This window comes from Ictalurus furcatus, chromosome 6, assembly GCF_023375685.1.
Source record: "Ictalurus furcatus strain D&B chromosome 6, Billie_1.0, whole genome shotgun sequence".
Taxonomy (NCBI): domain Eukaryota; kingdom Metazoa; phylum Chordata; class Actinopteri; order Siluriformes; family Ictaluridae; genus Ictalurus; species Ictalurus furcatus.
In genome coordinates this window covers 5,124,927-5,152,500 of record NC_071260.1, presented here as the reverse complement: position 1 = coordinate 5,152,500, position 27,574 = coordinate 5,124,927, and the positions used below count along the sequence as shown (strand labels likewise).

At 37.9% G+C, this 27,574-nt stretch overlaps 1 protein-coding gene across 1 annotated transcript in view; it reads right to left on the bottom strand.

Moving 5' to 3' along the window:
• The window catches only part of itprid2 (ITPR interacting domain containing 2), a 74,499-nt gene extending 48,795 nt beyond the window's left edge, over positions 1-25,704 (bottom strand). Inside the window, exon 1 of the mRNA XM_053626287.1 lies at positions 25,533-25,704. The gene's annotated coding sequence lies outside the window, so the exon portion shown is untranslated. The remainder of the gene's footprint in view (positions 1-25,532) is intronic.
• Between the last annotated feature and the right edge of the window lie 1,870 nt (positions 25,705-27,574).

Sequence of the window (27,574 nt, the reverse complement as noted above, 5' to 3'; positions counted from 1 at the left end):
ACCATATCCTTTTACACCTGATAATTTACATTTACATTTATTCACTTAGCAGACGCTTTTACCCAAAGCGACTTACAAATGAGAAAAATACAAGCAAAAGAAAAATACAAGCAAATTTAAGACTCCGCAACCCATGTTAAAAGTAGACACACACACACACACACACACACACACACACACTCCCTACGTTAGACAAGCGTTACCAAATTAGGTACGATTTATTCTTGAACATTGTGTTCAGACCCAGTCACGGCAAATAGCTTGAACCTGAAATGAAACATGAATTCTCACAGTTACGCACATTAAACACAGATGTAGCAAAGCCACACACACACACACACAGACACACACACAGACACACACACAGACACACACACAGACACACACACAGACACACACACAGACACACACACAGACACACACACAGACACACACACAGACACACACACACACACACGTGAAAACTACATAAAACCAAAAAGCATCATGGTCAAGGTCTTTTGTCTACAACAGCATAGCTAAAATATGAGCACCCGACACCTAACCCCCAAACCTTTCACAAAACCCTAGCAGGCAGAATGATGTTACATCCTATTCATACCAGAGATTTTGGGTGACAGCGCTTTAAACTTCACAACGATTGTGTTATTTTTAGGGCTGCAAATAATGATTTTCATAATCGATTAGTTGGCCGATTATTATTATTTTATTCGATTAATTGGATGGGAGGGTAACAGTTTTTTCGTTTATTGAAAATAAAAATCCACAAACTCAGTGTTACAAAGATAAACTTCAGACTAAAACTTTACACAACTGTTTGTCCAATTATATAAGACTAAAAAGAGCCCAATACACACACACAAAAGAATATATTATTAATTTAGGACTGGAGTTTAATTCGGTGCTTTTTGTGAATCCATAAAACTAATGCATAAATACATAAAATATAAACTTTATATACTTGTTTATATTATATATAGTATTTATGCATTATTTTTTATGGATGCACAAAAAGCACTGAATTAAACTACAGTCCTAAATTAATAATATAAATTCACTTTCACTGCACCTTGTGGTTTCTGTTACTCGCTGCCTTCAGACATATTTTACTTGTGTTTCCTTTTGATCATAGTGTTTTAATTAGACATTATAGATCTTACTCGCACTCCCACTGTGTATCACCACGTCTACACTGCGAGTGAGGAGCAATGAGGCACTTTTGTTATAATAAAGCACTTTTTGCTTTATAACAAAAGCAATGCACTTTTGTTATAATAAACGCCAGAATTTACACCGAAAGCACGCAAATACAACATATTAATGACAAACTTAAATTAAACTAAACCTTTTAAGCAACTCGCACCAGTTTCCTCATCCCCTTACACACAGTGGAGCATTTTGGATATAAACATGTTTGTGCTCGTGCATCACTGCCGTGCTTCAGTGCTACACAATCTCTGCTTTGTAAGTTTGCAGGTTACAATCTTCTCCGCAGTGTTTAATATAAAATGCTCCTCTGCCTTAGAGGACTTGGAGGACGCACACGTTCTTCCTCAGTCACGTGACTATTTCGCCTCGTCTGATGGTGACTGAGGTCATGTTGGGAATAAAAGGTAACAAAGGTTGACAAAAAGTTAACTGAAGAAAGTCATTGTCGGTGACTCTGGGTGTTTGCTAAAGCTAGCGGCATCATATTACGTGCGTATGACGTCGTGAGCCATCGACTGGGAAACGACTTATACTTCCGGCTAGTAAAAAAACAGCTAGTGCTCCATTTGAGACGATACTACCTTTCTAAACTTTATGCACGGTGTACTCTAGCGTCTAGTGTAAGTGTATAGCACGTCATTTGGGACTTTAGTATTTACTCTCTGAAGCGTGAATTTGGAACAGAAGTAACGTAATAAGTAAACGCACACAGTGCCACACAGACCAACTAATCTATAATGAGATTCGTTGACAACGATTTTCATAATCCATTTTATCGATTAGTTGTTGCAGCTCTAGTTATTTGAATGCTATTTTGAATGCTATTTTTGGTATTCTTTGTTCCCCTATCAAACAAATAAAACTGAACTTCAATTGTATTGTCCTTAAAATGTAATTTCTTGTTCAATATGCAGAAAGAAAAAAAAAAAAAAAAAGACAGTTTGTTACTTAGAAAACCACTCCTACATTACATGAACACTGCTCCACCATGTGTCATAAATGTCATAAATGCACATATAAAGTCCTGAGAGTTTCCATCCCAGAAACTGGTGTAAGTTACAAAACCATGTGAAAAGCCCTGGAAGCTTGTAAAAAGTCCTTTACAGCTTTTGTAATGTCCTGAAACCATGTGTAAAGTTCTTATACTTCTGAAAGCAAGTGAAAGGTCCTACAGCTTGTGTAAAATCCTAAAAGTATGTGTAAAGTCCTGATGTAGAGATCTGAAAGTTAATGTGAATTTCTGAAAGCTTGTATAAAGCTTAAATAAAGTCCTGAACACACGTAAAATCCTGAAAACGTGTGTAAGGCCCCGAACACATGTAAAATCCTGAAAACATGTGTAAGGTCCTGAAACCATGTGTAAAGTTCTGAAAGATTGTATAATGTACTGTGAAGAAAAAAAAAAAACATTCTGAAAGTTATAAGATCTAATGTAAAGTCCTGAAAGCTTGCATAAAAGTCCGGAAAGCTTGCGTAAAAGTCCTGAAAGACACTAGATCAGCACTTATGTGCATCTGGCTCACATGTATCCGCTTGACTTGATGCTAGCATGTGGTAATCAGCACAAATTACCCAAACTGTAATGTTTTACCACTTTCAGATTTACAGAAATAAATAATACATTTCCATAGATTCCCAGAGTTCCATAAAAAAAAATAATCATTTGATTCTCACAAAGGGCTAAAAACTTGCACGAATGCATGCACACACAGACGCGCTCCATTTCCTTCTGAAAACTGAGAAAACGTCTGCTTCTATAAATACAGAGGAAATGTTAAGGCACTCTGACAATGTGCTAGCAGCTCTATAAACACAGTGGTTTAAAGCAGAGTATACGCTCGGCTTTAAAAGTCAACAAACGGAGAGTGACGGATGGGAAAGTCTAGCTTTACGGGCAAATATGTGCAGTTAGACCACCGTGGGCACGATAGGAACGCTACGCTAATTAGAAAGTACAAAATGTGCTGTTGAGACGGCCATGTGCCCTGCGTGGTCATTTTCACTAACTCATTTAAATGCACTTGTACACGTTGCCCTCACATGCATATTCACTCTCTCTCGCACACATTTCTTCTTCCTAGTGAGGCACGATTAAAATTAGTAGGTTTAAAGATAGGTCTGGAAAATACCCTAGCCCCTTGAGCTTTGACTGTTCAGTTCTGTGCCTGGATTATATTCTGACTTCATTTTGGATAAACGCATCTGCCGAATAAATAAAATTCTCCTTCCCTGAGAGATGAAGTATCCCGATCCTGCATTAGGCTCCTCTGCAAGTATCAAGTAAAGCAGGTTTTATTGTCTTTCCTTTCATCACTGACTGACAGTAATGTTAGGAAGGAAATATTAGTTCCCCTCAAAAATAAATAAATCAAATAAAAAATCCTGGTTCTGCACTTAACATGAAACATCAGACAAAGAGGAGATATTTTCAAATCGTGATAGAGAAAAGTTACGAAAGGTAACTGTATGTGCCTTCAGGTATTACTCTCTGTAAAACACCCACTCAAGTAAGAACATGGACATTTGATCATTTTTGTGTATATTATGGTGTATTCTGTTACTATCCATAATTTGTAAAACGTTCCATCAACCCTACTCAATATAAACTTAGCCCAACTAATAGATATTCAAATTAGATTTGGACATGTAAACATTTAGGCCACGTGCAGCACTGGAACTTCATGACAGCACTTTGGAAGCAAGTGAAAAGTCCCAAGAGACAATGCACAATTTTCAAAGAGTTATTTTCAGCGTGTTTATTGCTGCAATCAGTGTGTGCAAAGTGTTAAATAGTCCCAAAAGTTGAAAACTTTGTGTAAAGTTCTAAAACCATGTGTAAAGTTTTGAAACTTTACGTAAAGTCCTTTAAAGCTATTTTAAAGTCCTAAAACCATGTGTAAAGTCACCAATGTTTTGAAAGTTTATAAAAATTCCTGAAAAAAAAAAAAAAAGTTCTGAAATTCCTGAACAAACTTTTTCAAAGTCCTCAAAGCTTTTGCGAGGTACTGAAACCATGTGTAAAATTTCTGAAAACTTGTGCAAAAGTCCTAAAAAAAAAACTTGTCAATTTCTGAAAACTTAAGTCAAGTCTGAAATCTTGTGTAAAGGCCTCAACATGTCAATCATGAGGAAATTTAAAATGAATATATTAGCTATACGTTTAATTTATGTTGACTAGCACTAGGTAGGCTAGTTAACAAACGGCTAACGATAATATTTAGCTGGCTAGGTAATATAGTTCCAATAGCTAATTGTAATCAGCGCAGTAGAAGCACCAGCAGTGTACGAGTCCTACTGCCAGGTGACAGCTGTTTTATTTTTATTTTGTTATACAGCTTTGACAATTTTGGGTTATCCAGTACCAAGTATCCAGATACTACTGCAACTAATGAGCCATCCTTTTTTTTCTGTTTTTTGGCAATAAGACAAATTTAAAACTGTATTTATTGATAAAACACTTGCCTAACAATTGAAACCAGATCAAGTCAGGCTCTTGGTATTTGCAATCCCATAATACCTCAAGCTCTTTTCAATAATGTTCATAGAAAAAGAATGGGAGTGAAAATTTTGGATCGTTTATAGAAATTTACTTACACCTACAGATCAAAGGGTTTTTAAGATCATAAAAATTTCTGTTAAGTGTGTCCAAACGTTTGACCGGTAGAGTATGATTAAATGCTTGAAATCAGTGTTGTAGACCAAAAAAAAAAAAAAAATAACTGTGCCAACATATTCATGTCTTTCATTAGAAAACTAACATTTTATTTTCGAAAAATTTTAGTTATTTTATTTATTTATTTTTAAACGGATGACTCGGAGGGAAATATTCCAAAAAGCAGCCGTTAAGAGTCCAACGTAGGTGTGAACTCCTTTAAATACTGTTTAAAAAGCATCTCAAGGAAATTCCTCAGCAAATTCCTCAACAATCAGTTGAGAAAACGCCAAGAATACATTTCTGGAAATTCTAGGTGAAAAAGGGGTCTACTTTGAAGATGCTAAAATACTAAATTATTTTGATTTATTTGGGATTTTTCATCACAGTATAATTCCCATAGTTCCTTTTGTGTTACTCCAGAGTTTTGATGACTTTATTATTCTTCTAAAAATGTGGAAGAAAAAAAAAAATAAAAAAAGAATGAGTGTGTCTAAAGTTTTGACCGGTAGTGTACACTGTCATACAGTACGCCCACTCTAAGTGAAATGGTTGCAAAATGTTAGTGTCAGTAGTTTTGCCTTGCTTCCTCTTCCTCTTATCCAGAACGCCCGAGTTCTAAGCAAAAGCATGAATTATTCATTCTTTAGCCCAATCATCACTGAACTAGTAAAACTACTGGGGTTTGATTAAACAGCATCTTATCGGCTTCGGAAAGCATAATTATGGATGTGTAACGGAGGACCGTTTCACACTGTAGTGGAGTCATACTAGTCGATACTACTTATAAAGACATCCTGGATCAAGCTGGTTTCTCAGAGGAACACAGGCCATAATAAACATGTAAAACGAGCTAATGACTCTCCCACACACACATAAATCCAGCTGCTTTGCTCATTAGAGCTTCTTCTCTGACAACAGCTAAAAACATCCGCATGTGCACAACGACTTAGCGAGAACGAGGCTTTACGGGCGCATCCTGCTCAGGGAGGACAGGGGGAAGCTATTCAGCTGCATCCATCAGCTCCAGCCAGTCTGTTTTGACAACGATGATGAAAGGCAGACTAGACAGACATGACTCCCAGAAAATGTGGTCCAGACAATTCTCATTTCTCAATGCAGAACACAAAAGGACAAGATATCAGAGCAGTTGGACACACTCCTCATAACCAGCAGCTTGTCTCAAAGCATGGAACATCTGAAAAATGGTGCACTGGACAATTTTTATCACCATATTCTGGGCATTAAAACAAGACAAGAAAAATATTATGCAAACCTCTACTGTGAGGTTATTACATTTTTTGGTAGGTGGCCCAATCAATCTACCAGTCATGTTAGATGAAAGTATTCACACGAAATCCACTATTTCTTTGTCCTTCTTGCCTTTTATTTAGCAATCATGGCAATTACTGAAACTTATGATCAATCCTGTTAAGTAATTTAACCCCATTGTAGTGTGTTTTCCTGCCAAACTTGTCAGAGTCATCCTAATACTTCTTCTACTCTTAGTTTTCTGTACTTGTGACTCACTTTCTGCTGATGTACATGATCTTACACGGATACCCTAAAGGTGTACACGTCCCAAAAACATGTCTCACCCGTGCTCCAGTGGATAATCTCACCTGGACAATGTAATCAAAGACTGTCCTGTGCTCAACCCAGGACTCTTATTCACAATCTGCTCATACTGAACAACCTTTCAACACACTTAGTTCTACACATGTGTAATGTAAGGATTCATTACAATAAAGGAGGAGTTCCCTTTTTGAGTCTGGTTTCTCTCAAGGTTTCTTCCTCATGTTGTCTTATGGAGTCATCTCTGGCTTATTCATTAGGAATGTAAAATCTTGCGACAGACCTGTTGGTCTAGTAAAATCTCGTTGCGAGTTAACTAGGTAAGAGGAGCATCTTGCAGATGTTCCAGAGGAAATGGGATACACCAGCGTTCTCCTATAAGCCACCCTCTGGATATGGATAAAATTAGGAAGCTGATTCATTCCATCTTGCTCTCTGTCCTCGGTCCAGGTTTGTGTCTCTGTTCTCTTTTGTAAATCAGTGCTTCCACCAGATGACGGGTCTGGTGAAGTCCAAGAGTTGATGGAGGTCCTGTTCAAGCTGCCTCTCGATTTGTCTAAACCGTTATTGTTATTTTGTTCTTTCAGTCTCTATTGCTTGAAGAGCTATACAATTTAAACTGAACTGAACTGTATGCTGTGAAAGTATCATCCCCTTCCACCCTTAGAGAGAACAGAAAATCGTGCCTCCCTCCAGACCTACAAAATCAGTTACAACAGGAAGTGGGAGTGTGTCCAACACCTGGACATCCAGGAAGTGGGGAGCATCAGAAAGCTCCCATCCTCGCCAGCTGTATCTGCTCAATTTCGCAGAAATGAACACTGATCCTATTATTAAACCGAACCCATTGGGACAAATCCATTTCCAGATCAGGACTATTTTTGAATAGTGTCTAGAACCTCACACACACACACACACACAGACAGACACTCAGTGGAACAGAGCACGAAACAGATCCAACATCTCGCACCAGGCCTGATAAGCACCCTTTAAATGGTTGACTCCTTGTTTCTGAGATCATAATGAAACATGAGGATATCAAGTGCAGTGTGTGTACTTGTTACGGTTACTCAGCCACATCTTCATAGACTACTTGTTTTACTCATGCAATTTCATCATATAGTGAAGTTGAGATTCACGCAACAAAATGTAACTCCTTCCGCTAATAAAGCTGTGTGTGTCAATTTGGGTAAGAACTGTGGTCTGATTGCATTGTCTGGACATATGACAGACCACCATGTCCAGTCAGGAACCCTAACTCCAGGCCAAACCTATACCACTACCTTGTAAATTATGGTTTAGAAAAAAAAAAAATCAATAAATTGAAGCAAGGTACAATACAGTGGAGTTACCACTTTGCAAATGTTAAAAGCAAGCATCACTCTTAACGTCTGGTTAAATACTTTAGTCATGAAAATGTTTCATGGCAAATTTTGAGAAAGGCGGTGCATGCAGCCAGGACTCACTCACCACGTTAATTCATTTCATCCATTCACTCGTCCTTTGTTTATTAATTAGGGAATTTAATATTCAGTACATAATATTAAACAATACTGAGGGACAAATTTCTTCTCACTACAACTGTGGGGTCATTTTAAAATTCACTCAGCTTTCCGAAGTTGCATCTCCCTTACTTCTTCTGGAGGCTTACCGCATTTCAGGTCTGAATATGAAGTCATGTGGTACGACATCCATTATGAACATAACGGTCACAGCGAATAGCGATGCTCTGCTTTATGCAGTGTAAATGTTGCAAATTCGACACGGCCATTGAGAAACGATTTCTTATGCAAACCCAATTGCACTTATCTGCGGTAAAAGATGTTATTCATGTGAATTTATGTGAACAACATCCTCATTTTTACTCGGCACTTGTTAACATACGAGGTGATGCGACATTATACTTAGGAGGACACATTGTGCTTTTGGAGCCCTTAACTGATTAAAGTTTTAAATTAAACAGCAGTTCTTTTTAAAAATCAGCACATTTGCAGGCATTCACAAATATCCGCTGGGAAAATGCACGTAGCTACCACATTCTGTTAAAGTAATGTGAGAATGTAATTAATACCTATACATCTTGTTCTTGAAATAAAATTGGTAAAGAAACACGAGTGAGAATGGTGATCTCGTGGCAGTAGGTGATTTACCTTCCCCCCTCTCCTCTTTATGCTTGTTAAATAATTTATTTGACAAACACATCATGACAGATCATTAAACCTCTCGTTATTCATGTTTTATTCCTTTTATATATCCTTACGCCTACTGCATATTGAGAACATGTTTTAAACTATTGTACTCCTATCATTTTTGACATATTGCTCAACCAGTTATTTATTCAAGACCACATACAGATTCTACGACCCGAGACGTTACTTACAACATTTCATAGAAACACGTAGTCGGATCTTAACATAACAATCATGTCACAATTCTATGGAACAGCTTTTCTTCAAAAACTTCCAAGTAATCGCCTTCTTATCCAGACTAAATGCAAAAATAAACACTACCCACCCAGAGAAAAGTACACAGGTATCCGCTAATAATGTCAAACTATTTTTGATAGGACGAGATCGAGTTACCAGGTTGAAAGGTCGTTACGGCAACAGCCGCCTTTTCCGGGCAGAACAAGATAAGACTTAACAAACTTTAAGCTAGCCTTTGTGAGGCACACCTGCAATGTTTTTCTCCCTGAAACCGAAACACAAGTCCCAGACTGCAGCCACCCTGACTGACCTTTGCTACCGGCATCATATGCGACTTAAAGCTTCAGCTAACACGGCCCACTGACGCACAGTTCTCTATTGTGATATTGTTCAAGGCAGCATGGCTAGACGGCGTGTAGATACGAAAGACAAATCCCTTCCTGTATCCCTCCCAGCAAATCCCTCAGGGATCAATAATGGGTCCATTTAAGAAGCAAAAATAGTGCCCTTTTTGTAAATTATCACTCCATCAATGCAAAACAATGTAGCGTGGATACAACAGCAAGGGCAATTGTAATGGTTTTGCATAAAGCACCTGCGTTACATCAGGGTGTCCACAGAGGAAATGCTTTCAGGTGGTAAAACCTGAAGGAAGTGTGCACTCAAAATGACATGAAAACATACACTGAGGTTTCTATATCTCTCAGTGGGATTTGGCGAGAAAATGAAAAGAAAAGTCAAGACCTACTTCCTGTCAATGACAAAACTCAAAAGGACACTGCCAGGGGGCAAAGCAAAACTCTGTTTAGCTAAAGTGACACACTGTTTACAGTAACGGCACTTTGCGTATCGCTTCAGGTCCTGCCAACGTTTAAGCCTTTTTCCGTTTCAGAGAGCAGCTACTCAAAAAGCATCAACAATAAATTTAGCCTATGTTAAACCTTAAAGAGCCTTAAGTAGATTACAGTTTGTCAGGAAGTGCTCTTTCATCCCTGCTTTTGATTAGTCTCAGCATACCAGTGGTTCTTTGCCATCATTATTCCGATCAAAGTTCATAAATCTGTCAGTTGACCGGAGACACTAACCAGGATGAAGTGGCTGCTCTATTATTGAGACACTACAGAAGAAATAACCAGTTATGGCTAAAAAAAAGTTGTGGCTGTGGCTCAGTTGGTAGAGCGGGTTGTCCACTAATCGTAGGGTTGGCGGTTCGATTCCCGGCCCACGTGACTCCACATGCCGAAGTGTCCTTGGGCAAGACACTGAACCCCAAGTTGCTCCCAATGGCAAGTTAGCACCTTGCATGGCAGATCTGCTACCGTTGGAGTGGGTGTGAATGAGACGGAGTAAAGCGCTTTGGATAAACGCACTATACAAGTGCACCATTTACCAAAAAGTGAATCAAAAGCACTGGACGAGCAACCAGGATACCTAAATAAATAAATAATAGACAAAAAGTGAAAATACAAAGGAAATGGAAATTCTCCAAAATGGCTTTCTGAGACAGCTGTGAACTTTCAAACTGGCATGTGCCAATATTGGAATACATAGAGCTAAAGATATATAGAGCTATAATCGATGAAATCCATTATAATCGATGATGAAAATCGTTGTCAACGAATCTCATCATGGACTACTCAGTCTGCGAGCGGTACATTTACTCATTACGTTACTTCTGTTCCAAAAAACGCTTCAGAGAGTAAATACTAAACTTGTGTCCCAAATGATGTATTCTGCGTACACTTACACTACTCTACCATCTAGTGCAGTGTTTCTGCGGACCCCTAGTAGTCAGTGGTGTAATTGCAGGGGGTCCGTAAGAAAGTTTTAAAAATATTTAAATAATATATTTTATTTACTATCTATCTATCTCTCTCTCTCTCTCTCTCTCTCTCTCTCTCATATATATATATATATATATAGAGAGAGTAAATGTATCAAAATATATTCAAATGAGAATTATTTATGTATTACTTTTTATAGATGCAAAAAAAAAAAGGCACGGAATATATATTCTGGTGTGTATTGGGTTCTTTTCAGTCTTATATAATTGGACAAACAGTTGTGGAAAGATTTAGTCTTTAGTTTATATTTGTAACACTCAGTTTTTGGATTTTACTTTAAACAAATAAAAAAAAGGCTACGGAAAGTTTGCCCACCATCGGATTCATCAAAAAAAATAAATAAAATCGGCCAAATATTCGATTATGAAAATAATTGTTAGTTGCAGATACCAAATTTTTCATATGCCACACACTAGGTACTGACTTTCCCCAATATAGATATACATATTAGCTTTTTCATGGTGTGTTAAACTTTATAGGCTGCTAGAAACAAGGGTAGACAAATGATAAATACACAGACCACGACGCAAGTAAAAGCTTCCATGTGCTGCCCAGTACCTTATTTAGCTCCTTTTTCTGAAACGTGGTAGCTAAAAACGCTATAAGTAGAGGTTGACCGATAATGGATTTTACCGATAGCACTGATGACTAAGTTGGGCCGTACCTGCCGTAACCGATTAATCAACCGATAGTTTTTAAAATTTATACCGAACGAAAGCATAACACTCAAAGTAAAACATTGCTGAGCTTTCTTACAAAAAACACAATACTGACTGTACCATGAAAATGTACTGTACTTTTTTTTTAAATGAAATAATTATTACTATATATTAAGTATTAATAGATATTAAAGTAAATAAAAGATGTACATCCAAACTGAACCAAAAACAAACACTCCAAATACAAATAAAAAGAAAGACCTCCACAATGAATCAAAAACACTTCAAATAACAACAAAATGTGTCCGTGATTTTTATTTCACCTCTAGAGGCCGCTCCCGTACTGTATACCGACAGCAGACCCCCTCCTCGCAGCCACTCCCGCAACAGGCGCAACCGGGAAAAACTATCGACTCCATGTGGATACTCGCCGATAACCGACAGTTCCAGCAATTGGTCATTGTTTATCGATGGGTCGACCTCTAGTTATAACAAATAGCAAAGCAAGTTAGCAAGTTAACATGCAACATTAGCATAGACTAAGGGAAAGAAACAGGTATAGAATCATGATTCTGTTCTAACCAAGTCAAGAAGTTATTGCTGAATGTTTCAGCAATAACATAAGCTGTGGTGTGTTCGGTCTCTGCATCGCACGTAAAAACAAATAAATAAATAAATTTTAAAAAAAGATACTAGTCATCAAGTCAGGCTAGCATTTTTGTTTAAACGTCAGGTGACTGCTGTATTAGCAGAAGACTTATAGGACTATTTTGATTTGCACTTTATAACGTCCACGTTAGTTAAAGTAAAAAACATTCTACCATCAAACAGGTCTTATCTTGGCCGATTCACGTGCGTGTGTACGTGCGTGTGTGTGTGTAATGCAGCAAGCACGGACGGAGCAGCATGCGTTATAGTGAGATCATCACTGCACCATCATGAAGCGCGTTAAATGTAAACATACATAACAAATGAAAACTTTTGTGAAGTACAGTAAGGTGTACGGTTTCCCCTTCATGAGTTTGTTGAAGTCCAAAAACTAATAAACACAAACGCAAAATCTGCTTGTCCTGGGTGCGGAGGCTACTAATTAAAATCAACCGAATAACAAGCGTGTTCGGTGACGTAAAGCTTACGTTACTCACACTGGTCATGAAACCGGGTTAGTCCGTAGTATAAACCCAAACACTACTTCAAAATGAATCAGGTGCTTTCCCTGGTATTCAGTCTAGGACAACTCGTTTTAAAGAATGTTTACATTCATGTCTTATCACCTATATTTGTCCACGTGTTATCACACAAGCACCGCCCCAGAATTCCTCCAATCCAAAACAGTGACAGTCTCCTCTCAAGTGTAGTGCAAGTGACGATCATTGTTAGAATTATAACTTGTATCAGCTTACCTACACGCAATACAAACACAGGACAGAGAACAACATGTAGCGCAAAGAAGTAGGGGGTATAAACTTCCGAACAAAACAATACGATCTGATATTTTACAATGTCCTTCAGCATGCCTTAATGCTGTGATCATTCCTACAGACACCAGAGAATAGAACAGTTTACAGCGTGCGTGGTTTGAGCCCTTGTTCATCGCTTTGGCTATGTTGTAACAACGGGAAGTTCAGATGCTTGAAAAAAATATAAAAACAAATAAATAATTATTAAAGACTCTTTACATTTATTGACTCCTGCTTTGCACTCAGCAGCTCCCTTTTAGCCGTTTGGCACGTTCATTATCTCGCTGTGTTTCTGCTCAGTAGCACACTTTGTATGCAGCACATGGTGTTACTCTGCACCCAGAACAGAGGCTAGGCACGCAGAGGAAGTCGTGAGCCAGGAAAACACACACATACACACACACACACACACACACACACACACACACACACACACACACACACCATTAGAGCGCTCTTCAGGCTTGACAAGCAAACGAAACAAAGAAGGCCACAGAGATCTCAATTGCAGAAGGGCAATATATTATGATTAGGGACTGACCGATAGATCAAAATTCGATGGGCTTCAATGTTCTACAGTGAATTTGCAATGAATCAGCCAATTCAAATAACCATCAGACACCTTAGGGAGCATATTTTAAGTATGCATATTGGTCAAGCAACATAATGACAATACCTGAAGATTTCACATGGTAGGTTCCATTCCATTCCGCTACTAATGATGGAGCTGATCAAGGTTATAAAGTACTAGTGATAATCTGATACACTGAAAACATATTGTTACACAATTTCCCAAGATCGTTCACCATATTCTCCACCTCTAGCTTATCAGTCCATCCGATCTCCAATAGCTATTCTGACTATCCGACGCAGCAGAATTTACATGCTGCATGCACCAGGTACCGTTTAAGCCACACATCTACATATTAGATTCTTAGATATCTGACGAGAACGTTGCATACACCATCACAGTGCTCCCTCGTACTTCCTGCAGTAAAATGAACTCTTATCTAAACAAATTCGCAAACGTAAACATAAACAATACAATACAGATAGAAAGAAGCCCAAAGCATTTTATTTAAGCTACACCCACATGCTGTGGTGAGATGTTTCATGTGTATCTGAGAACCACGCCTCATTTGTATTGCCGGATACCGAACGGATTTATTCATAAATTGTTTGTATAATAATTCAGATGAGAAATTTGGTATTCGTGTGTGTGGGGGGGGGGGGGGGAAGAAAGAAAAAAAAAACCATGAGTATCACACTCGAGCTTCTGAGTGTGAATCATTAATGTATGGAGTTTTGTAGGCGTCGCCAAATGCAAATCAACTGGTAAGTCTCTTGGGGTCATCAAAATACGCATGGGAGTACGACGCAAATAAGGACTTTTGAAACTTTTTTTTTTTTTTTTTTTAAATCGGGCGAAATTATATTCTTACACGTGTGTTTTTGCATTGGATTTTTTATTTTTTTTTTTAAAGAAAATGTTGCACTCATTTACAGGCTTCCTCTAAATAAATCTGCATACATCTGCATACTTAATAAGACCCTAAATACTTATTTCACCCTGAAGACTCTCACACGAGAAACACTTTGCTGGAATATCATTTCTTTATAAGTTTTACCGACATTGATTACAATAATCAAGATATTGGGAACTTCGTCTGTAATATTCTTCTAATTAAGGATAGGAATAAAAGAATAAATTAAACAGTTTGTGGTTTTGAATATAGAAAAAATATATATATTATGAAGTAAAACTAAATATAGCATGTTGTTTATTGCGTTTCTGCTCTAGTTAATAAGGTATATAAAGGTTTAGTAAGGAAACCGGCATGTATAGCAAGTGGGCGGAGCTTAAAGGCTTCATCAAAGTGGCTACATTTCAGACAATGTGATGGTCAGGAATAGAAAAAATATATTTTGATACATTTTTATTGCTACAGTTATGACAGAAGACATTACTGCATTATAGATAAAAATAATTGGCGTGACCAAAATTGTTGCATCTACCTGGCGTCTTGCTTTGAACCAGTTAATACGGGTAAAGGTAGAGAAGAGAGTCGCTTAAGCAGCATTTGCAAACGTGTGCAGCTCTATATGTTTTAGAAAAATGCAGGAAAAACAGCATCGGGTTTTATTTTCGTACGAGTATGGCCTTTTCACACAGATAAAGGAAGACGAACAAGACAAAATCAGCCCTGGAGGCAGTGTGCGTGAGACAGAGTGTGTGTGTGTGTGTGTGTGAGCGCTACACCATGTCCTGTACTGCTATATACATAACACTGTTTAATCATTAGCCCAACGAGGTCAACACTGCCCAGGGCTCCAGAGTGAGCAATGGGGAAAAAAAAACATATAGAACAATCAGGATGTGAACACAACCACAGAACTAACGCTGGTGTATGCACACACACACACACACACACACACACACACACACACACGTTTGCATGCGATTTCATAGCTTGAGTGACTAAAGCCTGAAACACTGCCCAGACGCCACGTCATGCAGATAAGCAGAACTCTTCTTTGATCGACGAGTACTTCATAGAGCAAGAACACACACATACACCCTTGTGATGAATATCAACAATACAAGCCTCAAAGGCGAGCTGGCTGAAATCCCAGGAACACCACATCAGCAGAAGATACGATTATAAAGCACATGCAACTGAGAGCTCCAGCACAAAAACAACAGCAGAATTATCAGATTCAGATCCACAAACAATATTTAGACTATGACAAGATCTCATGGATCGTTTTGGCCCCGTATCGTAGTTCAATACCGGTCTCGGGGGGCAGTAAAGGATGTGCATTGATAAAGACTCATTATATCCAGAGATGAAACGAGATTAAAACCTGAAAAAAAACAAAAACATTTAACGCTCTTTAAAACAGGCCACAGAGATTCGTTTGAACTTTTATAGTGGCGTTTTGTATGATTTTTTTCCCCACCTGATGAAAATACCTGAACAGATGATTGTGGACTTTTGAACAGAAATTCTGATTAATGTTATAACTCATATTTCATATACATATATTGCATCACGCTTATAATATCTGCACACGCCACAATCAATCAGGTCGAGTAAGGTGTGGTGAAGATTAAGATTCTTACTTTCCACCTACACCATGCATGACGCAAACGAGCCAAGTGTCGCAAGACCAATTCACAAAAGACGAATAAGGGAATCAAACCCAACACGATGACTGGCTTCATGCTGTTCATCATATTTTTAGAATAAAGCATACCTGTTACTGCGTGGATATTTACATTGGTTTACGTTTATTCTCGCTTCCGATTGGTCGAAAGGTGTTGATTAGTTTTCGGAGAACAGTTCCGGCTGTATGACAAAAATAAATAAATAAACAAACAAACAAACAAACAGGTTTATCTTGATTTGCTTGGTCTAATGTGTAACCGTTTCTATAGCAACAACTCATTCAGTGTCCTTAAATAACGAAGAATGTATAAACGTTCCTGTGGTGAAGTTTTCTGAAAGGAAACGTTTGTTTAACGTTTCTGAACGAAGACTTCAGTCAGTTTCAGCATTTTGAGGTGGAGCTGTTTCTTTAACGTTTAATGACAGGAAGTCTTCAAGACGGAGAGCTGTGTGCTTTCTGGTTTTTTTTGGTAATTTCTAGAGAGATTAACAAATAAATAAATACATACATACATACATACGTACATAAAGAGGCTGTTAAGGAAATGACGGTTTACAGCCGTTATAATGTAAGCAAGAGCAAGAACAAACTTTCATGGACATTCTACAACAGGAAATGGATCCTTGCACAGATAAAACGTATAGCGCGTCATTCGTTAATATGCAAATTCGAAATTATACGCTAAATGCTCGCAAACTGAGGTGACATAATATAAATAAAACACTACCAGATATGCTGTTATTGGAAAATAATCCACTTCTAGGAAGTAAAAGTTACTCTGCTTTGCGTCAGGCTGCAACACACCACCATGCCGTTGATTGTTTTCCAATAACAGCAGTGTTGCATTTCCTGTTAAGCCGTCCCAAGCTAGGGATCCTAACAGAGTCAAGTCAGCTCAGCTTTAGAGCATACATGTCAAAAACCTTTCATCTTCATTACGAATACATTTCTGTAATGTTTCTCATTACTGCTTTCTAAAGTGTCACCTGCAACACCATACACATACGGTTTATTTTTCCCCCCCATGTTCTGTCGCACCAAGGTATGCACGGAATAGGCGTTTAAAGCAATGCCTTCAGAATGTCCTTCTAAACCCACAAAAGCAGTTCTGCTTCAGATTATCACTTACATCTGAATCCATCTTGGGCTTTAGTTAGCTAAATGTTTTGTTTTTTTTTAAATCACACTGTCCACTTCCTCAAAGAGCGGCCAGGGTGAGCCGCTCTTGCTCAAGACATGAAAAGCGGCCAGGGTGAGCCGCTCTTGCTCAAGACACTACACTTCTTGTGGACAAGATCTCCAGTGTACACACAATACACATGAAGAAGATTTCATTTCTCATAGGAGAAATGAACTGGGCAGGACAAGCTGCACCAGAGTTTACTCATCCTCAATATGACTGCGCGGTGTCTCTTTTCCCATTGAGATGGATCAAAGGTCACTTCCACCTCCAAGTCTGCTGACTATGATGCATCAGAAGTCCTCTGCTCCGTGATCCTTGACCTTCAGGGCTGTCTAATACTGTTGTGAACACAGACTTCCTGTTTTGCTGTAACAACAGAGCCACGCTTACCAGCTGCAAGCTCTTGCTAATAGCACCGAGGACACATTTTCTGGGTCAGAATCAGAGAGAAATTGATGCTTTTGGTTTGTTTGATAATTGGTTTGGACTGGGTTAACATTTCGCATAATTAAATGAACAAAAACATAAAAATTTTTTACTTTTTTTAAAGTTGGCTTAGGGACGTGTATGGGCTAAAAACATACTCAATAAATCTTTCATTTATTGGTCAGAACTATGGTTAAATAAAGTTGGACAACTATTTGGCAAGAGCAAGTAGGAAAAAAATAAAATAAATAAATAAATAAAAATAAATCACAGAAGTCTCCCAAGCATGGAGAACAATACGTAAATAACGATATTAGTAACTAGTTTCAAAATTATTATTTAACTAAATAAGTAAATGTATTCCACCATACATGTGCATCACATCCAGCATTTATTTATTTATATATTCTTGCTTGTCAGTCTAGAGCACATCATATTTCTGCAGCATTACAGCTGGGTATTTATTTATTTATTTTGCTCTGTTTGCATCTCACGGCTCAGTGAGAAAAAACAAGAAAACAACAAAACAACCAAACCGAACGGAGACGCTCTCAGGCTGGTTGTGAGGTCACCTGATTTACAGACAAGGTCATGATAGAAACCGATAACCTGATCTCCTGTTTTGTTTTTATTTCTTTATTTTACAAATGAATATTACGACTATCGCAGTAACTGTGACGTTTTGTGTGCTTCCATTTTAAAAAGTTATTGGGAGCCACATTCAAACAAGCCACATTCAAATGAAGAGTGTACATGCGATGTTAAAGAGTTCAGCAATAAAAATGGTCCAATTACTCTGTCCATCTACCTACAGCAGTTCCTCAACAGCTTCAAGTCACTCGGACTCGGTGAAACAACAGATGCTAAGAATTTGTGCAAAGGTTAAATGTTGAAGAGAACCGGTGTTCAAATGTTACAATAGTACCTTATTATACCTTAAATCTGGAATAAAAAAGGCTTGGGGCTGCAGAAAATTCATTAGAAGACGCCTTTATTTTCACGTATACTTTACAGCAGAGTGAAATTATTTTTTTCCCGCATATTCCAGCTAGTTGGGAAGTTGGGGCCAGAGTGTAGGGACAACCATGATACGGTGCCCCTGGATCAGAGAGGTTTAAGGGCCTTGCTCAAGGTGGCAGCTTGAACCCCCTTCAACAAGCTTCTGATCACTAACCCCGAGCCACTACTGTCCCTATATAGGCAAACCCAGCGAGCACTAAGTGGGTATACAATGCACGAACAGGGACTTGAACTATGAACCTTCAGAATAAAAGACTGATGCGCTACCGGCTGAGCCCCCTGGCCTAAACATCAAGAACCACACAGTGGAGAAAAACAACCTACATGTGTCGCATTCAGGTGCACTAAATATAAACGCACCCTCATGTGATTCAGTACTAAAGCAGACATTGCGGTCCCTGGAATGAGAAAATTTTTAGCCTAAGGTAGCAATGGCACACTGAGAGACACTTCAATCCGCATGAAACTTGAGACACTGATATGACTTATTTATTTATTTTTTGTGTCTTACAGTGACGGCAGCTAAGCAGTAACTCATAGCGGCATTTAATAGATTAGTAGACAGCTAGTCATTGTTCACCAATTGATACAAACAGGTACAAACGCTACAAACGACTCGTTTGTCAGTCGTGAATCGTATTTACTGAGAGGATCCTGGGTAAGAGATATGAAGACCAACCAGAAAGATGTTGTAAATAACAACTAACGGGGTTACACTCGTATTAAACTGTATAGTGACTGCAGTTGATAGGAGGATAATCCATTACGCTATAGTTGTATTTCATGAATGTTTTAACTAGTTTGTGTATTATTTTCCATGGAGAAGAGTTGATTTTTGTTCATATCGACATGAAAAATTGGTTTAATATATTTATTGGTTTGGCTGTCTGTTCTATAGCATGTTAGCACACCGTTAACTAACTAGTACAGATGGCACCGAGCCGATACCAAGGAGAAACAGTGGACTGGATATCGGAGAAAAAAAAATAAAAATTCAATCTGATCCTGTAACAAAGAAAATATTTTGAAAATATTTTTTTGGAACAGGAAATGTTTATTTAAAAAGAGAGTATTAAGTTACTAAACCATATTTATGCTTGATTATATTTTGGTATGTAAATTACAGGGTTTAATGGTATAATAATTTTTAAAAAAAGCTCATTTTTCGGTATGTATTATTTATAAGTGCTTGATTTTAAAGGAAAAAAAAAAAAATATTCCATGGGCATCAACATATTCGCTGATACTCAAGGTTTTAGTATTGATCGTGTTCTCAGAAAAGAAAAAGTGGCATCATCTTGTGCCATCTCTGCTAACTAATTCCTTAATTCATACAAATAAATAAATGCCTCAGTGATCATGACATCATCAAAATGTCTAAGCATCTTGATACCTTTTTCCAGTATCGCAAAGGCCGATATCACAAAATAATAAACCAGACAAAAACACGTAGTATATGTAGAAGTATGTGTAGCTTTGCTGAGAAACAATGGTTGACTAACAAAGTGCCAAAAATACATTAGAGCCACATAATGGAAAACAATATTCGTGAATCAACATTTAAACATATTTAAAATAGATATATTTATTTGACAAAAAGCAGGATGAAAAACACAAAGATTTCAACAGCTACTAAACTACTGTGAGTAAAAATGTAGTAGGGCAACATTACTAAACTCTCGACAATATCCGCAATGCTCGTGTAAAAGCATACAAATGTATTAAAGCCGTAGGTTTTAGGAGGGTTTTAAAAGGAAATGACATCACCGGTACAAGATTGAGTCTAAGCAACTTTTCCACACATACCACAGAACAGAAACAAGAAAAGACGTGAAACATACTTCCACCTCTACTTAGCAGCGCATCCACGAGATCTGCTAGCAGTCACACAACCGTGATTTATACAAGCATACCCCATTAATACAGAGAGGAGAGTTTCGACGCCACACTCATGTCCCAAACACCTGACAAAACGTAACGCATGATCCCACAAAACCCTACCAACGTTACTTACTGACAGAAAAGGTAATCTCCTTTCTTTTCAGGTTCATACGAGAGGTTTTGATCCACATTGGCACGTCTCCTCTTTCAGCTGCTTTCACTTGGGAAAGAGTACTGACTCGTAGCCAAACACGCTTTCACAATCGAGAGAAGAATGCAGAAACCCATGTGACACGGTGTCAGATCCACCCATGTTAGCTCAGCAAGTAACACGCGCACAATGCCACCCACCCACACACACGCACACTAACACCTGGACAGTTATTTGAAGAAGCTCATAAGATAGTTTGCACACCGTCCAGCTTTTCCAATGTCAACAGTGGAAAATATGGAGAAGACAGAAAGCACAGCATGTGGAAGCAAGTCGCTGATCCCACCACAATAAAACAAAAAAGAGAAACCAAATAAAATAGTCGTATTTTAATCCATGCCGATTGTTAGGGATTTTATTTCATTTTAGGGTGATCATTTAAACAGGAGTACACCAGCAAATACTGTACTGTAAGCACAAGGACAAATGCAAACAACTACTTCATGATTGCTTTGTTTTCCACACAAGCCTGTAAGTCAGGCATGGTTATTTACATGTCCCTCACATAAACACGCCCTTGGATGATCTAACTCCTGACAGATATAATTCCTACAGGAATTTTGACAATAAACGAGATGCACGACGATAGGTTTTTCTGAAGAAACTTCCAGGAAAACACCAATGCTGCACTCTCTCTCTATCTACACACACACACACACACACATATATATATACATATATACATATATATATATATATATATATATACATATATATATATATATATATATATATATATATATATATATATATATATATATATATATATATATATATATATATATATATATATATACACACATACACACATTTTTTATTAATGCCTTAATTTAATGTCTGCAAAAATGTGTTATATTGAAATTATTTTAAACAATAATTGAAAACTAAATCTGTAAATATTAAAATTTATGTACAAGATTTTCACAAAACGTGAATTAAAAAAAAAATTAAAATGTCATTAAAAATGTATCATGATATAGATGTTATATCATCATATCGCAGAGTCATCTCATTCAAGACCAAGTCAAATTCAAAGTCCCTAAACGGCTACTGAAGTCCAGATCCAAAACGGTTTTACATCAATAAATGACGTTAGGCGGTAGTTTGAGGAACAAACAATTCTTTACGCAGCCTATTGACATGTCATGCATATAGCATTCAGGAAATATATTCAAAACCAAATCTATCCAAATACATACAGTTGCAATGCAATCAAAATTATTCAACCCCCATTGCAAATCAGGTTTATTGTGAAAATTCAGACTTTCAGCTGTTTGAAATGAACAAATCAAACAAAATCAATTGAAATAGTTCAACACAACGAATGCTTCACGTGGTTTCCTCAAATTCAACTGAAAATGCGACTTATAATGACTTCTCCAGTTTCAAAGTTATTCAACCTCTTCATGGCAAGCATCTTCAGTACTTAGTAGGGCTCCTTTTGCTGTTATGACCTGCTGCTAATGAGATGCAGAGCTTCTGGCAGCGTTCCTGAGGAATCTTCTCCCGTTCCTCATGAGCAATGGCCTCCAGTTCAATAATTTTCTTGGGTTTGCATGCTAAAACTGCGTTCTTCAAATCCCAGCAGAGATTTCCTATGGGGTTCAAGTCAGGTGACCATGATAGCCCAGGATTGTCCAGGACTTCTTCTGCAACCAAGCCTTGGTGGAATTTGAGGTATGCTTGGGATCATTGTCCTGTTGGAAAGTCCAATGACGCCCAAGCTTCAGCTTCCTCACAGACGGCATGAGGTTTTCTCCTAGGATTTCCTGATACTTCAGTGAATCATCTCGCCTTCCACACGCTGCAGGTTTCCAGTGTCAGAGGATGCAAAGCAGCCCCAGAGCATCACCGAGCCACCACCATGCTTGACTGTGGACAGAGTGTTCTTTCTTCATTCTTCTTCCTCCAGACATACCGCTGATCCATCGTGCTGAAAAGTTCCAGTTTTGTTACATCGCTCCACAGAACAGAATCCCAAATCTTCTGTGGTTTATTTATATGATTCTGAGCAGAGTTTTCTTGTGCTTTTGGGTTAGTAGTGGTGAACGTTTTGGAGTTCTGGCATGGAAACCTTGTGCGTTTAGTACACGCCTTACTGTGCTCACTGAAACCTCAGTGCATGTTGCCTCCAAGTCTCGCTGCAGGTCTTTTGCAGTCACTCGAGGGTTTTTCACAACCTGCCTTCTCAGAAATCTGCTTGCAGCCATTGATTAATATTTCATAAATTTTCTGCCCCAGCCAGTTCAGGTATTCCATGTGTTCCAGCTCAAGCACACCTGGTGAAACTAATGAAGCCCTTGATTAGTCACATCAGGTGTGCTTGAGACAACACCAGTTTTGTATATTTGTGCTGTTGTGAGGGATTCTATTCAGGGCTTTGAATAATTTTAAAACTGGAGAAATCATTATAAGTTGCATTCGTTGTGTTGAACTATTTTAATTGCTTTTGTTTGATTTGTTCACTGCAAACAGCTGAAAGTTTATAAACATTTTTTCAAACCAACAGAATAATCAGACACTGAACCACTCCCTTTCCAAAGAGCTGCCACTACATGTTTTTTCCTGAAAATGCAACAAGCCACTCCTACTCATTTGCATTCTCAGTGTTTTTCCCTTTCATCTTATGCCCACTGCCTTATCTGAAATTTACCTAAAGCACACTGGGTATGAGCTCTAGATCTGAAACACAGAGCTATTTTGTGAATCAGATGCCATAAACCCAGTCAGACCTTACAGCACTAGATCAGAAACTCCAGGTACAACCAGGTGGAATTTTTGTATTTATTAAAGAACGACACGTCACATGTTTTATTATGTTTAATAAAGTTGTGGAACGTCCATGAAACAGATTAGTTCCTGTTATAACTTATGTTATTGCAGCTGTAAACAGTCACTCCCTCACCAGCCTCTCTTCAATGATGTTAATAATAATAAAAAACACACCTTGCCATATTACTGAGAAACAGCACAGCGCAAAGCTATCATCCCTGAAGACTTTCCCACGTGAGAAAGCTTAGTTTGATGCTGAAACTGTAGACGTCTTCCATAAATGCTAATTAAACTTCTCCTCACAGAAAACATCCACATATAAACAACTACACACTTTTCCCAATGCGTTTTTAAGGGGAGCATCCGCCATACAACTGCCTGTGTACGTTGTTACTATAGCAACTACGCCGCTTTAATATAAACCTTGCAATAGGAACTACCGTCATAGAAAATTAATCAACGTCTCCTGACCAATCAGAATCGAGCTTTCAACAAAGCTATGGAATAACTCGTAGGCCTATAGCATACAGTGAATCAAGTCCTGGTGATTGACCACCTGTGACGAAGAGGAGACCCGTGTACGTTTCTTTATAGGCTGTATTGTTCCTCCTACATTACCTGTAAAATACTGCTACACCACTGATTTATATGACTTGGCAATGGAACTGTACACACAGCCTGACTGAAGCATCAAGGCCTATCTAGTGAACTGGATCTACTGGATATATGAGCATTAAATCAAACAGCTTGGCAATATTACATATTACACAAGCGACGACATTTATCTGATCAGAGGAACCGACTTAACGGGGAATATCTTAACACAGAGCATGATAAAAGAGATGACACAAAGGAGAATGTAAACATGCAGATAAAGTTTACAAAACAATTAAGTAAAACAAATATTACAGGGTTTTTTTTTGTTTGTTTTCCAAATTTTGCAGCACGTTTGTCCAAAACAAACAAACTAGTAAACAGGCTTTTACAATTAGAATTACCGTTCTTTTCTTTTCATTTTGTGGCACAAGTTTGGCCAAAATTAAAACAAAAACAAACAAAGTTTATTTATTTTGAAGCAGAAGTTCAGCCAAAACCAAATAAAAACTTTATTTTATTCACTTGCTTGTTTGTTTTTAATTTGTTTGTTTTCAGATGTTGTGGCAGAAGACTAATCAAAAAACATTTTATTTATTTATTTATACATTCACTCATTCATTTATTTTAGGACACAAGTTTGTGGCACAAGTTTGTCAAAAGAAAAAAAAAGAAAATATATTTTAGTTATTTTTAAAAAATATTTTGGAAGAAGTTTGTTCAAAAGCAAACAAGCTTTTCATTTATTTGTTTTTAGCATATTTGTATTGTGGCAAAAAAAAAAACCTAACTAAGAAAATGTATTTATTTATATTCAGATTTTGTAGCAGAAATGTATCCAAAACCAAACTCACTTTATTATTATTATTATTACTTGTGGGTTTTGTATGTTTGTGTTTTTTTTGGTAATTTTGTGGCACACGATTTGGCAAAAACAAACCTAACTAATAAAATGTATGTATTTATTTGTTTGTTTATTTAATTATTTTCAGAATTTGTGGCAGACGTTTTTGCCAAAACCCAAACTTTTGATTTATTTCTTTGTTTGTTTGTTTGTTTGCGCGTTCATTTTTAAATTTTGTGCCAGACGTTTTTCCCAAAAAAAGAGAAAAAAAAAAGAAAAGAAAAGAAAAAAAAACACACACACATTGCATAACATACAGGGTAAGAAATTAACAAGTAGTAGCACATGCCCAACACATGCGGCCGTACAGAGTAGAATATAAATAAAATACAATATAAATATGTAAATGTGAAATATTTGTGCTGGATAAACAGGCATTAATGCAGGACTGAGCGGCATTGGACTGACAGGCATGATCCAGCAGGACACTCTGATATGTTTACTGATACATTGTGAAATATTTCAGGATTTTCTCCTGCAGGGTGAATGCGTTTATATATTAAACATTTCACACAAACACAAAGTGTAAAGAGTAGTAGTCTCACCATGGTTCAATGAGACGTCGGTGTTTGCAGCAGATTCGCAGATCACACACACACACACATTCCAAGCTGAACCGTGGAATCTGCAGGAAAAGAGCAAAAAAAAAATTTCCCAAAACTTCGTCAAAACTACTATAAGAGTTCCTCTTCCGGAAAAAACACACACTCACACAGTCAGAGAGCCAAACTGCGACCTAGTGCATAGAAAAGTGCACTACATAAGGTCTGATATAATGGCGCCCTACACCCTATTTAGTGTACTTGGTGTCCAATAGGGTGCAAAAAGGGATGGAGCTACACATAGTAAGGGCGGGTCAGGTGGAAAAGTGCTCGTAGTGTGCAGCCTGCTGGGGGAAGTGAGAACTGCACAGCAATAACATCACCCTGGGAATAACATGGGAGTGAAATTGAACTACACCCATAAGTAAAAGTCTCTTTTTTACTTCTTTTTACATTATTCGTAATAATTCTTAGATGTTCACACACTTTACCAGGACAAATTACAATAACAGAAATAACATGAAAGTTTGTTTTTACTCTGCACAACACAATATGAACAATATGACATCCATCCATCCATCTTCTATACCACTTATCCGTCAGCATCACGGGGAACCTGGAGCCTATCCCAGGAGGCATGGGGCACAAGGCAGAGTACACCCTGGACCCAATCACACACACAATCATTCCTACACTACGGACACTTTGGATATACCAGTCAGTCTACCACGCATGTCTTTGGACTGGAGGAGGAAACCGGAGTACCCGGAGGAAACCCCCGCAGCACGGGGAGAACATGCAAACTCCATGCACACAGGGCCGCGGCGGGAATCGAACCCCCGACCCTGAAGGTGTGAGCCAAACGTGCTAACTACTAAGCCACCGTGCGCCCAACAATATGACATATGACATGGCAAACAGGATGTTTTCGTCACCTCTTCTAATTTATACTTACGTTTAATTATATCTCTATCTGTAGCTTATTTTCAAGCCGTGCCTTAATATGCTTAGAGGTTTAAGAGTTTTCTGTACAGCCCTTTAGTTAAAGTTGTTTCAAATGTGCTATGTAAATAAAGTTGACTTGACTGGATGTAATTTTATGAATTGCAAATCAGATTTGTAAAATTCATATATGAGAAAAAACCTCATATTATCATTATTTACTCCTATATGGTGTCCATGTTACAGTTATGAAACCAAATTAACATTGAACTCACAAATCACTGGTTACACTGCCAAGGGAGCGGGGCTGAAACAAATATGCAATATACATAATCTGGTTTATACAGTCTCCTCCAAAACTACTGGAACAACAAGGCCAAGTCTTTTGTTCTTGCGACACACTGATTTCCTGATATTTACATCTGCATTTTAGAACATGGCACCTTTTGTTCAAACCCACCTAGTTTTCAAGTAATCGAAAATATTGGAACATGTGACTGACCGGTGTTGTCACCCAGTTGTGACCTGTTAGACTGATTGTTTAAACCATTAATAGCTTTGAATGTCTACTCTTGGTTTGATCCCTGGGTTTCACCTTTGAACACTGCATTTGTTGTTAAAAAGGATCAACCAACACAATGACCAGAGAGCTGTCTATAGGAGAAAAGCAAGCCACTTTGAAGCTAAGAAAAAGGAAAAGTCGATCAGAGACATTGCACAAACATTAGGTATAGCCAATACAACAATTTGGAATGTTTTGAAAAAGAAAGAAACCACTGCTGTAGTAACAACCAGATAGGGAACAGGTCTGCCAAGGAAAATGACAAGCAGTTGATGACAGAAACATCCAAAAACTCCAGTCAGTGACATCATCAACAACCTCCACAGGGCAGGGGTGAAGGTCTACCTTTCAAAGAAGACCTCAAAAGTAGAAATATAGAGGACATACCACAAGATGCAAACCACTCCTCATCAGCAGTAAGAATCGGAAAGTCGGATTGGAATTCACAAAGAAATACAGAGATGAACCACAAAAGTTCTGGAACCAAGATGAGCCTCTACCAAAGTGATGGAAAGGCCAAAGTGTGGAGAAAGAAAGGATC